Source organism: Giraffa tippelskirchi, chromosome 3 (assembly GCF_054371585.1).
Source record: "Giraffa tippelskirchi isolate mGirTip1 chromosome 3, T2T-mGirTip1v1.2.pri, whole genome shotgun sequence".
Classification (NCBI taxonomy): Eukaryota; Metazoa; Chordata; class Mammalia; order Artiodactyla; family Giraffidae; genus Giraffa; species Giraffa tippelskirchi.
Window position 1 is genome coordinate 23,806,131 of NC_137277.1, and position 18,461 is coordinate 23,824,591.

The following is an 18,461-nucleotide window of genomic DNA, read 5'->3' on the forward strand; positions in this document are numbered from 1 at the left end:
GGAGTGGCTCAGCGGCTGCCTTGAAAAGTGCCATAGCCTGGGAGGTCAGAGCCAGGTCGTGAACCTATGACTTCTGCCCCACCTTGGGCTGTGCCCTCTTGTCTGCAGAAAGGGCCTGACCTACTTACTCATCAAATCTCGGTGCCTTTCATTTCCATGTGACACTTTTTGGCCAAAGATTCACTTGAAAGCAAAAGGCAGGAGCCATTCTTCACTGAAGACCCAAGATCCAGCTCCAGACCTGGGGTTTACATCCCTCCCCGTTCAGTGCCAAGGTGCAGCCCCCACAGGGAGACTTCCCTGCTCCTGTGTTGCAGTTGACAACTATAGCTGCTAAAAGCTCATCCAAACTTGATTTCATCTGCAGCCAAGTCCTGAGTACCAGGGAAGGCAAGAACAGACATCCCCATAGGACATGGCTTTTTACAAGCCCTGGGAGAGAGGGTTCTGGAATCTGGCACATGAGTTCCCCTGGTTTGCTTTTCATCCACTTCATGGAAGAGGTTTTCTTTCCGCCACGGATGAAGGCAGCACCCAGGTGTCTGGGTTTTGTTTGGATCCCTGGAAGCATTTGCTAGAAGGACACGAGAAAATTAGGAGTGGTAAAAAGACACAAAGCAAAGAGAAATCCCAGCCATTGAAAAAAAGGGCAAAGGATGACCTGGAAATGAGCTGTGTGGGGGCGTGGCTTGTGTAACCTCACCTGGTCCTTGGGCATATATCTCAAGGGGTGAGGAAACCCAGCTACCTGCAACCTGGACACACCTGTCATGGGGGGAGGGAGTATGGCAACGTCAGGTGCAGATTCCAGCAACATGTCTCCTCGATCTCTGGGGACGTGGGAAAGGGCTCAGATGCAGGACGGGAAGCTGCTTGGGGCTGGAAGGGAAGGGGAGGAAGGAAGAAAAAGCTGGTGTTTCCCTAGCCCAGTTCCTCTAGACCTGCAACTTTTAACTTAATGCCTCCCCGAAGGAGAGGACTAGGGTGTGAGGAGCCCTGCCAACACTCATCCTTCTCTTCCCAACGGGATCTGGACTGCGATCCGACGTGAGGATGCTCGTTACTCTATGGGAGTAATTCAGGGACTCCAGGGCCTGAGAGAGTGGGAGGCAGAGGGGTCTGGATCTCTGGGCTCCTGGAGAGGTGAGGAGTGTGGGACGACTTCAACAGGAGCAAAGCAGGGGAAGACCCTATCAAGGCTGGAGATGACACCTGGGAACCCACTTACTTTCACCAGCACAGATGCAGAGCTGGACTTGGGGAGGAGGGGGTCAGTGGCAGGGAGGAGTCACAGACTCCAAGCCATCCGTGGCCTCACCTCCAAGGTGAGGAAAGGCCTACACCCAATATCCCAGCTCCGGCCCCACTGCCCTCTGTCTCTCCTTCATCCACCAGCTGCCCTGTGGGCCTCCCGGCCTCATCTTTGATCTCCTCAGCCAGAGCTACCAGCCTACAGCCACCCCACCCCTCTCCTGGGTCCCTGTAGAAGCTGTGCCAGGCGATCAGCTGAGGAATTGAGAGCTTCTTTCAGAAGCTGCTGCTGCTGCTGTTGGTGGTGGTGGTGTATGTGTGTGAGAGGCGGGGGATGCGGGGGTTGGGGGGTGGGAAGCTGATCGCTAGCAAATGGAAGGGGTGTGTGGGTGAGTCAGCCGTGTTAATGAGAAACACCACACCCCACTGATTAGGACTAATGAGGAAGAACAGAGCTGGTGGGGGTTTCAGTCAGTGATATCTTGGCAGGGTTGCTTGCTCCCCCAGTCCCATTTCTCCCTTAGCCAGGGCAAAGAACAGAGCCACTTTGGCTACTGCAGGAAGAATGGCGGTTAGACACAGAGATGAACCGCCTGGGGCAAGGCAGTCCTCACAGAGAAGGGGTTGAACCAGGAGTCTGGACAGAGACCGCATTCAGGGGAACCGTGAGAGATCCAGTACGCTCCTGTTCCTGCCCTCGTCCTCTAATCTCTCTGTTGATTCACTCCAGAGAAATCTCTGGCACTCAGAGCTGTGCCTCCCCGTTGCCTCAGTGCCTTTTGAAATCTAATGGACCTCTGCAGAGGGCCCCGATTAAGGGGGTGCTGCGGACAGAGCTCCCGGGTGTGCCCTTGCCATTGGCAGCCTGGTTTGAGGCATTGACTGTCTATGCAGACGTTAATAACCCAGGGGGGCCTGTCAGGGCTGAGGGCGGGACGGGTTGGGGTAGGGGAAGGCCTGTGGGCATCCGCTGAAGGCCCATGTGGTAGCTTCCCTGTCCTTGTGGCAGAGGCAGAGGCCCCCAGAACCCGCAGCGTCACCCTGCCCCTCCATGCCGACTCAGCTGAGGGCAAAGGCCCCAGGCGGGCCGGCCTATGTTCCAATCCGCTGTGAGTGCAGGCCTAGGGGAAGGGAGGGCAGAGGAGGGCTGGGAGGGGGACAGGATGGGTGTCGGCCAGCACCTCCAACACCTCCTCATTTGCATTACCACTGACACCCTCTTGACCAAGAAATGGAGCCAGAAATAACAAGGAGGAAGGTGATTCCCTGGGGGGGGCCTTTGAGGTTCTCTTTCCTTGCTCCAACACTCCTGGTGCTGAAGGCCAGAGGGCAGCCACCCCCCACCCCCCATCACTCGCTGGCCCCTGGTGGGGAAATGTATTTACATTTGCTGCTCCTCCTCAGGTTGGGCAGTCATCCCGTCGCAGACCCCACCTCCCTTGGGTCCCAAGCACCCCAGTCTGGCCCCGTTCTTGGGAGCCTACACCACCTCCCTTCCTTCCTCTGGGAACCCTCTCCCTGGAGCCCCTCGCACAGCTGTGCTGACCCCAGCTCTGCCCAGCGGTGTTGTTCTCTTCAATTTGTCCTGCCTCACCCCTCAGAGTAGGCGCTTCATTTCCCAGGGCAGGGCCCAGATGTCCCCTGCCAACCTCGAGAGAACATTCTGCCCGAGAAATAATCCTAACACTAGCAGGGGAGCTTGTGAGTAGATCCTAGAAATGGTGAGAGGTAGACCAGAGGTGCGACCCTGGCCCTAGGGTCATGAGGTGGGAGGGAGCAGGCACTCCCATGGAAGAGGCCTCTGTCCACCTTTACTTGGAGGTATTGCCAACTGTCAGCTCTCTGTCCTCTGCGATCCTTGGAGAAAAGGGCCAGGACTGTTCATTTTGACTTACTTCTCCACTACCCCAGGGACTAGCACACAGACCCCCACGAACACATTTGGTGCTCAGTTTACATGCATTGAATTTACTTCTGTCCCAAAGAGGGCAGGGAACGATATGGCAGTCACGGCTTGGAGGCAGGAGATAGTGAACGTGAGGGGACAAGTAGAGGGAGATGGGACCCTCCGCCAGTGGGTCCTGGGACCTGGAAGAGCCCACGGTGAGGGTGGAAGCAGAACAGAAGGGCCTGGCAGGGAAACCAGGTCACAAGAGACAGCCACAAGAGCTGTGAACACACTGCGGGAAGGAGTGAAGGATGAGCTGAGAACTACCCCCACTCCCCCTCCAGAGATGCTATTTTGGAGGGAGAGAATATATGCAGTGCAGGGGGCAGGAGGGGGAGTATGCCAGCTTCCACAGGGGTCAGTGCACCCGCTGCCTGCACTCTCCCCTCTCCTGGCCAGGGCCAGGAACCCCTTTCCCGCTCCCACTCCCACCCAGCACTTCCTTCCCCACTGGGAAATCTTGCTCCTTTGAGCACAGGAGGAGAAAGAAGGAGCCTGAAGATTTGCAGCTGGCTTCTTGGCACCCGCCTGAGGGTCCCCTGGGTCCTCAGACCTAGGGAGATGCTTCTATTTCCATTCCTGCCTTGGAATGAAAATGGCGGCTACAGTGGAGCACGGGTGGGGCAGGCAACGCAGACTGCTCAGGGGGCCTGCGCACTTCTTGCCTCCAGCTCCGTACTTAGGAGCTCGGCATGGATCCCCCTCTAGCATCAAACAGGGAGTGAATCTGGTGTTAAAAGAGACCAGGGCAGAGGCCTCTGCCCTCTTCCAGGGCCAGCTGGGTTCACCCACAAGAGGCCCAGCCCCTCTGGGTGGAAACCCATATCTTGCCCCTTTGGACCAAGGAGGCTGGACAGGGGTCGGTGTCAAGTAGAGCCTTGCTTGGCATGAAGGGAAATTCCTGTGCCCCAGATCAACCTCTCTGAGGGGCCCTGACTCATTTTGGGATGAAGGCTCCAATGCCCTGCGGGTTTCTGTGGCGGCAGGGTGTGTAGAGTGCTGTGGGGACAAGGGGAGACTTTTGTTTTCGTTTTTGGAGCTTGACTTTTTTACTGCCTGAGAGCGCAGCTTCAGCTAAAGGAGCAAGACTGGCTTAGAGTGGAAGATGCTGGGCACGGCCACAGCAGAAGGACCGTTAGGTTAGACTTTAGGAAGAACTTCCTATGAAGACACTAGGGCACATTTCCTAGAGGAACCAAGGGAACCAGTTCCCTGAATGTTTTCCACAGTGAATCCCTTGCTCTCTCAGAGGCTGGGAGTTTGGGCCGGCATCGAGGTAGTGCAGGACGGAGGCAGATAGAAGAGCGGAATGACCCATTGCCAGGGAGAGGACTGAAGGCTCCAGAAAGGAAAGATGAGTGTGGGTTCAGGCATCAGAAGACATATGGCCTCACACCAGACAAGGTGAGGGATTGGAGTGAGAAGATCACAGGTGTGAAAGCCTGTCTCTCATCTCAGTCCCTCTCCCACTGTCCGAGCATCATGCTCTTCTTCTTCTGGCCTTTACAGACCAGGGAGGGAAGGAGAGGAGAGGAAAGCAGCCATAGTAAACAGGCTGCTTCCCCTGTGCCTGGGGCAGGAGGCCTGCAGGACTTCTTGGCCGAGGGTGGGGAGATGGGATCGTGGAGCCAAACTCCCTGTGGCAGAGGAGCTGGGGGTGGTCAGCAGAGGGGCATGGGGATGCAGGAGCCTGTGTTATTATTCTGTCCGGGGCCCCCTGCTCCAGAGGGATGCCCAGTCCAGGCTTTCAGCCCACAGTGAGTAGATGGATGGGGCCAACTGAATGATCATCAGATCCTTCCCCCTTCCTGGGGCCCATGACCTTGTGAGTGTCGCGGGAGCTGAACTTTCTCACCCTCACCCCCCACAGCAAAAGCAATCTGTGGATGGGAGGTGGGGGAGGAGGAGATGGTGTGAAGGAGATAGGTCACCCAGAAGCATGGGTGAGGGGCAGGGAAGGGGAGAGTGCCCTCTGGTGCTGGCCTTTATGGTGTGCCCAGCACACACAGAGAGCTCACCTGGAGGATCAGAGAGCCCCCTGCCTGCCCTGGGATTCCACTCCCTCTGGGCATGGCAGGTGGTTAAGCCTGAGGACAGAGGGGGGCCTGAGCAGGACTTGGCACAGGGGGTCTTGGCACAGGGGATTTGGGTGTCTCTGATCTCAGGCGCACCCTTAGTCCCCTACAGTCGGCACATGTGGGTCTTTTCCCCACACTGGTCCTCCAGACTCACCCTGTCACACATAGCCCTAGATACACCCTTCCAAAGACCCAACTGCACACACACACACCCTTCCTCACTTACCAGGCTCCCAGTGACACCCATCTGCAGAGACACGCTTCTCCCAACATGCATGCACGCACAGAGTCTCACAGGACCACAGTGCCACACAGTATGTCCCAGGTGCCACATGGACATGGACATGCACTGCCATTCATTCACACATGACTCATGTGGACCCCAGGAACATTGTACACTAACACATGCATGAAGTCCCACATGCGTATGCTCTGGGCTTTGCAGTTGACCCCATTACCCAGTGGTGTGCTGGTACATGTTCAACAACCAGCCCTCCAGCTTGAGCTGCCACTGGGATGGCACTGAGTAGTGGGGAGAGACCCACACAATCACCTCTTGCAAGCTGGTGCAGCCAGCTCTAGCCCACCACTCCACAATCCTTTGTAGAAATCACATGCTAATCTTAACCACAGATGGGCAGCCCCCAGGAGGGCTGCACCTGGGCAGCAGTGACTCATTAGGGCAGCTTCTTTCCCCATGGGGGGCCTCCCCTTCCCTAGCTTCTCCCACACACACCCCCCCTGCTCCTGTCCAGACCCCACTTCCTGTCCCAAGTGTGGAGGGTGACGGTCCCCCCACCCACCAAAGGTAATTCAGGCAGGCTTCCTGGAGGAAGAGGGCAAGGAGATGCTGCATGTTCTCAGGGAAGCTTGAAACCTCTGTGCCCAGCTGCTTCTGATCTGCATCTGCCCCCTTGCTTCTGGCCCACCCCTCATTTCCTGATTCTTCTTCCTGGTCATCAGGACCAGAAGTTGATCAATATTAAAAGCTGAAAAGGGAGAAAGTTTGCACCCTGTGGGGCAGTGGCAGGAGGTGCCCAGAGCCTATCCTGACAGTGAGGACCTCTCGTTCTACTCAAGCTCTGGAAATGTTGCATCACTTCTCAGAGCTTTTGCTCCCCAGTTAGGAAAAAGAAAGGAAGGGACTGGACTGGATGGTTTTAATTTCCCTCTTGGCTCTGACATTTTGGCATTCTATATTGCTGAGATTCCTCTAAAATCTACTCCCCTATTGCTAATCCAGATCTTTTCCCAGCTCCTGAGGGAAGTGATCAGATGTAGTTTGAGGTTGGATGAGGGGAAGCAGTGAGTGCCACAGCCCCAGGAGCTGGAGGCTGGGTCTGGGCATCCATAGGTTTGGATCTGGGGCCTGGCAGGCCATATTCATTTACAGGAACCTTCTAGCAGCCTCTGTTCACTTTGCTATGACTCCTGAATTATTCCTGCCACACATATTAGAGGAAAAGGGGAGAGAGACAGAAGAGAGGGAGGGAAGAAGGAAGGGAAAGGAGGAAGGGAAGGATAAAAGGAAGGAAGGGAAGAAGAAAGAGAGAAAGGAAGGAAAAGGAAAGGAAAGAAAAACAAAATGAAACAAAAAGGAAAGAAAAGAAAAGGGTTCACCTTGGATCCAGGAAGCAGCCAGCCTGACCAGTCAAGTTACTGGGGGGACGTGGAGAGGATGGGGGAGGGCGGTGTTCCTGGGTGTTATGAACCCTTGCCCTGTGAATCTGTGAAGTGGGGGCAGTTCTGTGCCTTCCTGAGCTTGGACTGAGTTGTGCTAGGGCAGAGTAGAGTGCCCCCACTCTGCCCCGTCACTGCCCCAGACAGGGGCTGGGGTCCAGCAGGCAGCCCACTCCTCTACCCAGGGCCTCCTGCCACTGCACTGCTGCTCCTTCTGAAAACAATTGAAACCACAAAATTGGCTTGTGGTTGGGTGAATATCAGTCACTGCTATTCAGCTTGGCTTCCTAGGATGACTAAGGGGGTTGTAAGCCCCTCCTATGAGCCCCCCAGATTTTCAGAGGCAGACTTGGAAAAGTGGTTTCTTTTGGAGGTTTTCACTGGAAGCTGAGCTCCCAGGTGGCAGGGCTGCAGTCACTGTATCCAGCATGACCGTGAGCCCAAGGTCTCGGGTGATCACCGGGTGGAGGGAGCTGATATCCCTGGGCTGCCTCACGCAGCAGCTTAGAAAAGACAGGGGCTGAGGGTGAGGACACTAGGTCCCCAGCAAGTCTCCTTTCAATCAGCCTGGGATTCCAGTTCCAATTCTCAAGGGAGCCAGGAGCCAAGATGATGCTGCAGGTATGACTGGCTGCAGTGGGTCCCCTGGGCAGGGCCTGGGTGCTGGGGCTGGGACCACAGTCTTCAGTTGGCGTTCTCCCACCTCCCTCCCAGGTGGCTGTGTGACCTGGAGATAGTCCCGTCCACTCTCTGGGCCAAGTTCTGCTGGTGGTCTTTCAGGCAGGGTGCTGCAGATGGGAGAAGCCAGGCTGAAATGGGAATGCCTAGCCCCTGGTCAGTGCCACCTAGAGTTTGATGGTCTGGAGTTTGACAGGGCCTAACTCTCCATCCTTCTCAGAGTCAGGAAGAGACAATCCAGGTCATCCTGAGTGTGGGCTGGAGGTGTGTGGGTAAGAGAGTCGCTGTCTTTCTTCTGGATGTTGACACTTTTGGCCCCTTTGGCGACCTCCTCCTTCCTGCACCAAGGGAGGAGGTTGCATTCCCTCCTCTCAATGTTGTGTTTTGTAAAGTGGCGTAAAAGCATCCTTTCGAAAGTTTTGCTATTTTTATTGATCTGTAACATCTCAGAGGAAGAAGTGCGCTTGCCATGCAAATCCGTGTCAAGACTAACCTCCAGTCTCCTTCCCCCTTGCCATCCCCCCCCACCCCACCGCCCCACCACAGAGAACGTGGGAAGTTCCGGCTGAGCCTGAGTATCCTCCAGAAACCCATCTGAGCTTCGGGGAAAAAAAAAAAAAACGAACCCGATCTGGGAAGCAGGAGGGTGGGTCCTCCCCAGCTCGGTTTTCCCTTTTAAGTGACTCTATCACTAAGCCTCGATTTCCCCTTCTTGACATGAAAGACTTGCATTCTTTCCGCGGTGACCGCTTGTGCATCTGTGATGCCCGTGAAAAAAGGAAAAGGCAAGGAAAAGGCAACCCTTCCCTGGACCCCTGCTGCCAGCGCGCCCGCGGTCGCCGCCGCAGTTCTGCTCCCAGTGCCCCGCCCCCCGCCCCAGTCCGGCCCTTCGATCTCTTTCTGACTGTCCACTGTCTCAGTTTCTCTCTCCGGCTTTCATGCTCCGTCTCTCCATCTCTCTTTCTGTTTCACTCCTTCGTTCTCCCCGCCCCGCCCCGCCCCCGGGCTGCGGGTGGGCGCACGTGAGTCCCAGATTGCCGACTCAGGCTTTTTCAACTGCCGCCTCCCTGGGATTCAATTTCTCCAAACTCATCCTGCACTCATCCTGCCCTCATCTGGGGTCCGGGAGTGGGGTTCATGAGGTTCGTGTCTCTTTGAGCCTCTGACTAGGTGGAAAGGTTGAAGGTCTGCAGGACCTAGCTGTCACCTGTCCGGACCAGCTAAGGACTGGGGGTCCCCTGGTGGGACCAAGAAGGGCTGTTTTTTCTGCGAAGGGAGGGGCCTACCTCCTCACTGAATCCCTGAATCCCCCATCCTGTGGGGAAGCTCAAGGAGGGCAGGCTTCTCACTTAAGGAGAGGAAGGGAATATGGTTAATACCCAGGCTGCAAGGAGTGGGGTCCATATGGACCAGACTTGTGATTCTGGGAGGTCTGGAGAGTATATGGTGGACAAGGAACATGTGAATAACATACATGTGGAAAAACCCTGTGTCACTCACAGACACACCTGTGGCATGACATCTCCCCTCCTTCATCCCACGCTCACCCTTGGGGATTAAGGAGCCCACCCCCAATACCAGCTGTACAAGTGTGCATACACACACATACTATGCTCTTGCACTCACACACACATCCGACTAGCTAGAAGAGCAGGACGGAGGAGCTGGGCTGAATGAGGGGAGGGGAGGGGAGGGACAGGAAGGCAGGGTAGCCCCACCCCCGCCCCATGCCCCATGCCCACCGTCCGCCTCCTGCCTCCCGGTAACTGGCGACGTCTCTGCCCCCTTGACTTTTCCCAGCTTCGAGGAAATACCTCCCTTTAGGGGAAAGCGAGATCGTGAGGGGAAGCAGGGGAAGCACTGACTCGGGCAGAGGCATGAGCCTGATTTTCCAGTCTGGGGCGGGGCGCAGCGAGGTGGCACTGGGGACGCCCGGGCGATGGGGCCTGACTCAGAGCCAGAACCACAGAACTCCGCTGTATTGTCGTCGGGGAACAAGAAGCCACCAGGTTTATAAGAAACTGCGATTCATCTCTGCCCCCTTCCACCCCTCTGCAAGGGATCACAGTTAGGCTCGAGGGAGAACTTAACAGTGCAGGGGAGGAAAGAACTGTCTCGCTTGATCTTTTTGGAAGGCTTCTCTGGGTTTGTTAAGGAAGGGTGGAGCATTTCAGGGGGTCTAGATCTAGAGGAGTCTGGGGCCCACAATTTCCCCACATGAGCTGTCAGAGGAAGCCCCCTCCTCCCTCCTAGCCAAGAACAGGAGCTCTTAAGTCCCGCTTGCTGTTCTAGAGCTACTGAGGCTACAGCAGCGGCTTGAAGGGGTCCCAGAATCACAGGCCATCCAGGTGGCATGGAGAGGGGTGGGGCAGCTGTCAGCTCCAGCCAGCTCTGTGCCCCCGTCATGGCCACTGGCCTTGCTTCTCACAGGTCTCCAGGTGAGAAGCAAGATGAGAAGTGAGCACAGATTCTATTAGCAGAAGGGCAGAGCTGAGGTGTGATGAACCTCGGAGTGGGCAGAGAATGGGAGGCAGCACTGCCTGGTAGGGAGCATGCCCAGGGGTGCCCTCCTCCCATCTCTAAGAGCTTCCCAGGCCTCCTCCCCACTCAGACAGAATCATCATACGGCTTGGATGTGTGGCAGTGGGCCCAGTGTTCAGGGGCAGGGAGTTCAAAAGAGTGAGGAAGGTCTCTGCTCCCACCCCTGGAAGCCTGCACCTGGAAACCAGAACTCCTGGCTTCTTCCATCTGGACCCGATTTCCTCTACTGCTGCCATGCCCAGCCTGGCCTGCGCTGTGTGGCTGAGCCAGTCCCTGGCCCTTTTAGTTCCTCAGTCCTGCTCCTCCACCCCCTTGCCCCATAAGTGGGATGGGCTTTGCTGAGTAATGGAGCTCAGTTCTGCAGGGTCATCAGACAGGACACTAGGAATGACTTCTCAAAGACAGAGGAACACACACCAGGGTGACCTGGGGTGGCCCTCAGGTCTTGCCTTTCTCCAGAGAGAGGGGAAGGACTCTGAGCCAGAATTGGTTGAGTAGGATCCTTGTGAGCAGAGAAGGATAGGGGATAAAAATAGCTGAGAGCCTGGGGAAGTCAAATCACCCTCTGAGCATCAGTTTCCTCATCTGTAAAATGAAGAACCTTAGTATCCTCTTTACAGGTGAGGTCATGGGAAGGGAAGTGTGCAAGCATAAGGGTTCAGTGTGGGGTCACCAGCTTGACAATGTACTTAACCTTTCTATGCCCCAGTTTTCTTGTCTGCAAAATGGGTACAGTGATCCCTGCCCCACTGACCTGCGGTGTTGTGGAGCTTAATGAAATCAAGAGTGTGAATTGCCTGGGAGTGTTCTCTTTTTTCATTCTCTGTGCCCCCAAGCAGCAGTGGGATTATTAGGAAGAACTCGGGTTTTTCCAGTTTCCAACTTGCTGGGAGTCAACAGACGAGACAAAGCACAAACTGGACTCGGCAGTATGTCCACGACAGCCAGAGCCTGAGGACCCTGGTACACAGTCCATTCCTGGGGCCCTGAGCCTTGGGTGGTGATTTCAGGTCAGTGTGTGTGTGTGTGTGTGTGTGTGTGTGTGTGTGTGTGTGTGTGTGAAATGCAAAGACCATGGGCCCAGTATCTCTAACCCCAGCCACTGGTCCAGTTGCTGAGAACTTGCCTAGCCAAAGCCATCCCTCCCCAACCCACAGAACATGTCAGGTTCTGGTGCCACTGGTTGGAAAGAAATGGAGGCAGGCATGAGGTGGGCAGGCTAAGGGCAGTCACACCAGCTTCACGACCGCTGTGGCTGGAGATGAGGGTCCAGGGGCCTCCAGCCGCCCATGGCTCTGGTAGAAAGATGTTAGCAGGACGCCTTGTGACACTTCCTGGGTAACTGAGGGGGTGGGCAGCAGCCAACAGGCTCCCGGGGAAATCTCCGACTACTGTGTCAGAGCAGATCTGCGTCTGGTATGGTAAGTGGGGTTAAACTCAAGGTCAGATCTAGCCAATCCATTTCAGTGCCAACATGGCCTTGGGTGCCATTGCAGTGGCTGGGACCCAGGCGTCCACTCAGCTGGAGATGGCTCTGCTCCTGCCAGCTCTGTCCCTCTGCCCGGACTTCCGCTGGCTGTCTGGGGATTTCTGCCTGTGCCTGGGATTTAGGAGAATGGAGCGCAGCACAGAGAGCCAAGGCCTCGGCTCTGCCCCCCGAGTTGTGTGTGCTAATCTTTCCATACTCCCAAGTTGGGGGATCTCAGAAAGGGAAATGAGACTGAGCTGCAGTCTGAAGGGCTGTGGGCAGACAACTTCTCAGCCTTAAGTGGATGAGGTGGGAGGTGACTCTAAACTGCTTAAACAGAGGGAATGCTCCCAAGCGTCTCAGGGCTTTGTATCATCCAGTCCAGACTCGGTCATTCAGCCTTCGCCCGTGAAGTGCTGGAAGATGAACCTGTCCCAGGCTCCTGGGTCTCCTACCTCACTCCTCCCTGCTCTCTGCCTTCTGTCCTTCCCAGGCCACTGTTATGTTTCACAGAGTTGAGAAGGAGAAAGGAGGAAAGGAGAGAAAAGAAAGCCATGAGAACAGGCTAGAGGGCCCAACAAGCAGGATGCAGAGTTGGCAAGAACAAAGAGCACATAGTGGGAAGTGAGTTTGTTCAGATGGGCAAGAAATGAGGGATAAGTCAGCAAGCTGCTTTTGCAGAGGGGGACCTGAGGCAGAGGGTAAGGAGGACTTCCAAAGTGGGCGGTGGTCTTAGTGTTTGTGGAATAGGATGGGTATGGTGGGTGAGGTAGGGCCAAACAGAGGAAGAGCTATATCTTCCTGCCTTGGAGGAGGAAGACCACAGTGCAGCAGGAAGGCCAGAAGGCGGACTGCAGGTAGGACTTCAGAGTGTCCCCATGAGACAGGGATGAGGGAGACAGAGGGCCAGCTGCTAGGCCTGCAGCCTCCTTGTCCCCACTCCCAGCACTCCCACCCCTGCAAACACTCTTCAGCCCCCTCACCCCATTTTGGCCTGCAGCCCTGGGGAAGCTGCCTGGCGTTCTCACTACGGACCCAATGCCGGCTGCGGCGTCTTCCCTCTGACCTATTTTTTAATCATCTGATGGGATCCCCCGCCCACCAAACCAAAGCCTTGGCCCCCTGGGCCCGTCAGCTCCACCGTGTGTCAAAACTGCCCCTGTCACTTTGCGTTGGTTTCTCAGTCCAGCCAGCCCCTCCCCCAGGGCCTGAGAGCGAGGGCTAATTAGCCAGCTGCTGAGCCCCCACCCCCTCCCTGGCCTTCCACCCTCAGCCCCAACAGAGGGGCCCCAGGACCGCTGGGAGGAGAATCCTCACCTTCCTGCTGTGCAGCAGGAAGTCCTTCCTGCTATCTAATCCCCTTTCTTCCCTCTGTCCTGCCGGGAGCTGAGGGACTGACACAGAGGATGTTGGTATTGGAAGAGACTTTGGGATACCCCTCAGGGGACAGACAAGGGCAACCAGTCTCTTGCCCTGGGTTTAGGGAAGTCTTCTGCCTCCCCCTGGCTCTAGAGGATGGTCTCTACTGACTGTTTCATTTTACAGAGCAGAAACTGAGGCACAAAGAGGGAAAGTACCTAGCCCGAGGTCATCGGGAGTTGGTGACAGAGCTGTGGTCAGAACCCAGAACTCCCCTTCTGCCTTTCCATTTCTTTCTGAGTCTTCCTCACCTGACATCTGTCTCAGTATCTGTGCAGCTCTACCCTCATCCCACACCAGAAGGGTTCTTACCAGGTCTCTCTCTCCCTTGCCCACTGTCCGGGAAGAGCTCTAGCCTGGTTTTTCGGGGCTGTCCAGCTGGCTTCAGGCAACGTTCAGGAATGGGGTTTGTCCCCTCACCTGCCCCCCACACTACCACCTGTGCCCCCCTTTCCCCTTCCTCTCTGGTCCATCCCCTAAGTCTGCCTCATCTAGTTCCCACCCCCACAGTGTTAACCAGATGGACAAGCCAAAGGGCCTCAGGCCAGAGACAGGCCCAGAGCAGACTCACAGATGGGGGTCCAGTCCCAGACAGACAGACATGCAGCAGGCACACTGAGACCTAGAGAGACCTCAAGGCACTGACAGAGACGTGGAGATACAGAGATATTTGCAAATTCAGCCCCAGAGTAAGCAGATGGACGGACACCGAGAGAGCAACAAGGAAACTACTCTCAGGACAAGCACCCCAAGATTTTACAGATCCCAGAGCTAGAGATGGGTGTGAAGAAAACACATGGCCAGGCAGGCAGGAACATAGGGGACCCCAAGAGACCCAGAATCAGACAGATATAGCAGAGAAGAAACTCAGAGACTCAGAGGCCCTGAGAGACCAATAGGGTCACGGGGCAAACAGGGATACATATGGCTCACAGGAAGCCAGGCAAGAGCCTTGGAGAGCGAGGGGCCAGGCAGGGGCTGTTTGGCTGTCCTGTGGCCAGAGGCCCTAGGGAGTGGCCTTCCACAGGCCTGGCCTGGCAGAGGCCTGACAGTGCCAAGGGATTGTACGGTCTCCAAAGGCACAAGATGCGGAGCAGAGAGGAGCCTGGCTGTGGAGGGGTTAACCCCTGGCCCGCATCCCACTACTCAGCTCTTTCTTGTCTGCACCCCTCCAACACCAGCTCCCTTTAACCAAAGCCCTGGGTATCCCCACCCTACCCCACCCCCAACTCCTGGTAACCGGACTCTGCTTCCTGCCTGAGATTAAGGGCCTGTCTGCAGAGATTCCCCAGGAAGGGGAGGGACACACTCTCTCCCCAGGGCCTCCCTGAAGCTCAGGACTGCCCACTCATAGCCTGGCATGCCCCCAAGATGTTGCTCAAGCACCCAACATCTTGAGGTCCCTTCAAGAGGGGGCAGGAACCCTAGCCTGGGAACGCAGTGGAGGTGGGGTGCTCTGTGGGTGTGTGTGTGGGGTGTGGGTCTAGTGTGAAGAGCTGGGGCCCCGGGTGACAGCGGTTAAAGACAGAAGAGCTGATCCAGGATAGGATGCCCCCAGGGGAGGCCTGAAATACAGGAGAACCCGGTGTGGCCTGGATCTAAAGGGTAAGGCTTTCCAGCCTTGCAGGGTGTAAGGGGTGGGGAAGGGGAACCAGCCTGGGAGTGAGAACCCGGAGCCCTTGACCTTGATCAGTGTTGAGCCCACACTGATCACCTGGGGCTGGGTGCTGGGGACTTGAAACTCCCGCAGCTGTCACAGGGAAGGGCTTCTACAGGTGCTTGTCACTCCCCTTCTGCCCTCCCTGGCTGTTAATCCGATGGTTCCGGCCATGCTATTTGAAGGACTGGCACTCTGGGGCCAGAGCGGGAGGAGGTTCAGAGCAGGTGGGGGTGAGCAGAGCAGATGCCCAAGGAGCTCAGGGAGGCTGCATGTGGGACACGAGAAGGGGGTGAGGCTGCAGGGATTTGTCTAGTGTTGCTGTGTGTTTGTGTGTGCGTGCATGTGCTTGCTCACACATGGGTGCTGTTCATTGTATGTGCACAGGCTGGCATGTTTCAAGCCTACATCTGAAGGGCAAGTGCACTGAGGGGCTCGAGAACTCTGATCCCAAGGTCACCTTGCTAGGAGTTTTTGGAGGCAGAGGCTGAGCCTAATTTATCTCTGTGACCCCCGAGTCCCTGGGGTCTGGTCTGTCCCGGTCTCCAGGGAATGGTATATGGGTGTCTGGAGGGGAAGACTGTCCTTCCTGGGATGGGATTTTACACAGAGAGGTTCTCTTTGGGCCCAGGGTCCTAGTGGAGACTGAGATCTGGATTTGAAGGGCCTTTTGTGGGGAACCAGTGGATGCCAGAGGGAGGGAAGGGAACTACGGGCAGCTTGGAGGAGAAGGGGAGGAAGCACATTAGCATTGCCTGTGCCTCTGCTCTGTTCTTGCCTCGGGACAGAACCCCATGGCCTTCACACTGCCTCACACCTCACTTGAGACCTGGTCATCCTGACAGAAAGTCTTTTAGCTCCATTTACTGACGACTTTATTTTTCTGAGCTCCAAAATCACTGCAGATGGTGATTGCAGCAATGAAATTAAAAGACGCTTACTCCTTGCAAGCAAAGTTATGACTAACCTAGACAGCATATTAAAAAGCAGAGACATTACTTTGCCAACAAAGGTCCATCTAGTCAAGGCTATGGTTTTTCCAGTGGTCAGGTATGGATGTGAGAGCTGGAATATAAAGAAAGCTGAGCACCAAAGAATTGATGCTTTTGAACTGTGGTGTTGGAGAAGACTCTTGAGAGTCCCTTGGACTGCAAGGAGATCCAACCAGTCCATCCTAAAGGAGATCAGTCCTGGTTGTTCATTGGAAGGACTGATGTTGAAGCTGAAACTCTAATACTTTGGCCACCTGATGCGAAGAGCTGACTCATTGGAAAAGAACCTGATGCTGGGCAAGATTGAGGACAGGAGGAGAAGGGGACGACAGAGGATGAGCTGGTTAGATGGCATCACCGACTTGATGGACATGGGTTTGGGTGGACTCTGGGAGTTGGTGGTGGACAGGGAGGCCTGGTGTGCTGCAGTTCATGGGGTCGCAAAGAGTCAGACACGAGTGAGCAACTGAACTGAACTGAACTGACGAGGAAGCCAGGGAGGTGAAGATACTTGAACAGACCACACAGCCAGTTGGAATTGGGGTTCTAAGCCAATTACACCATTTCCGTTGCCACAAGTATCTCTGCCTGCAAACCTCCCTCTCCCTGGCCCATCTCCTCTGTCTTCTTTTCAGATCTCCCTCTCCTGGCCTGAGACTTTCTATTGAGTCATACTCTGGGTTTCTGACTGTGTGGTCCCTGTCCCTCTCCATGTCTGAATCTTTCAGAAACCCAGCCCAGCCCCCTCTCACTGTGCTCTCTCCTTTTCCTGTCCTGCCTCTTCTCCAGCATGCTGCCCTCCCCGCTTCACTCATCTACCCTCTCACAGCCTCTCAGGTTATGCCCAGCAGCGTGGAGGCAGAAATCCTGGATCCTAGTGTCCTAATTGGAGAAGGCAATGGCACCCCACTCCAGTACTCTTGCCTGGAAAATCCCATGGACGGAGGAGCCTGGTAGGCTACAGTCCATGGGATCGCTACGAGTCGGACACGACTGAGCGACTTCACTTTCACTATTTACTTTCATGCACTGGAGAAGGAAATGGCAACCCACTCCAATGTTCATGCCTGGAGAATCCCAGGGACGGCAGAGCCTGGTGGGCTGCTGTCTATGGGGTCGCACAGAGTCGGACACGACTGAAGCGACTTAGCAGCAGCAGCAGCAGTGTCCTAATATGCTAGGTCTCTACCAACAGCCACCCCCTGTGACTGCCCTGTGGGCCGTTCAGCACCCTACCCTGGCACCATGCAGCATGAGCCCATTCAAGAGCCTTCCAGTTCCTGGGAGTGCTAAGTATCCACACATTGTAAGGAGAGGACACAGGTGATGGTTAGATTCTGGGGTGAGGAATTGCCTAGTGCTGGCACTTCGATAAGAAAATGTACTCGGTGCCTGTAGTGGCCATCCTCAACCATCACACAGTCTTCCAGGTGCCAAGGGGCACACAACAAGCAGGGTCAGGGCACAGGCTTTCTCAAGTTGGGACATGATTTGGAGGTAGAATGGCAAAATGGGAGTGGGCCTGAGAGTGGGATGCATGGACTCCGGGGGGGCCCAGCATCACCTGGACAGATACTGGAGAACCAGCCACAGACCTGGGAATCAGAATCTTCAGAGGTAGGTCTGAGGAATTCACACTGTAAAGCTTCCAGACACCACCTGTGACCCACAGTCATGGCAGGTGCTGTGTGGCATCGGGGGAGCCAAGCTCCTTTAGAGTCTTGATAGGAAATGGCGTGAAAAGAAGCCTTGAATACAGGCAGAACAGGGTGAAGAAAACTGCTGTCCAGGTTGGTGGGATATGGGGCAATTTTCTTTTCTGTTTTCCAAACCTTTTCTGATATGATCATGTGACTTTTCATTTATCACGACTGTTCTTCCTCAAAATGGGAAGGCAACACTCTTGTGGGAAGAGCACTGGATCAGGAGTCAAGAGATGGGGGTTCCAGCCCTGGCTCTGCCACAAGTAGTGTGTGAGAGTTTGGTAAATTGTTCATTTTCCCACATTTCCCATCCAGCCTGTCTCGTGATGTTTGATGTTTGTTGGAGACAGTGTCTCTCCCATCCTGGAGACACAAGGAGACACAAACTGTCCTTTGCTCCTTCCCCACCCAGACCAGCCTTCTGGATGATCAGTGGGTAGATCCGTGAGAGAGGGACTGGGATGAGCAGCGATGGAAGTGAGCGGATCCCAGGGGGGCCTTTATCCTGCTCCACCTCCCCCACCTCTCCAGCCCTGGGGCCTGGGAAGAGGATGAGGTGGCCAAGGGAGGAGGAGGTCTCACTGCCAGGGTTCTTCTTCTCACCCAAGCTGGCAGAGAGGCGGGACTGGCAGTGGTGACACCAGGGCTACTCAGCCCCCGCTTTTCACAGGCACTTTCTTTTTTTGGGTGGAAGGAATTGGAGGGAGTGAGTGAGGAACTGGGGTTGATGAGCCAGGCTGTAAGACCCTCTAACCGTCCATCAGGTTACACAAAGACTGCCTCCTGCCATCCTCTTCCTTCAGGGACATGTCCCCAGGTCCACCTGATTTTGAGATTCATAATCCCTCCTGTCCCCAAAGCTGGGCAGGGGCTCAGGTTCTTCTGTTCAGAGGTGGGGGGATGGATCCCTTGACCCGAGGATGAGCATGGAGAGGAGGAGGGGGAGAGACAGGAACAGGCCCCACTTGGCCCTCCACAGCCAAGCACTTAGCGAAAATGTCTCCCAGAAGAGGTGTCAGCATTCAACAGCCTCATGTCTCCTGGGG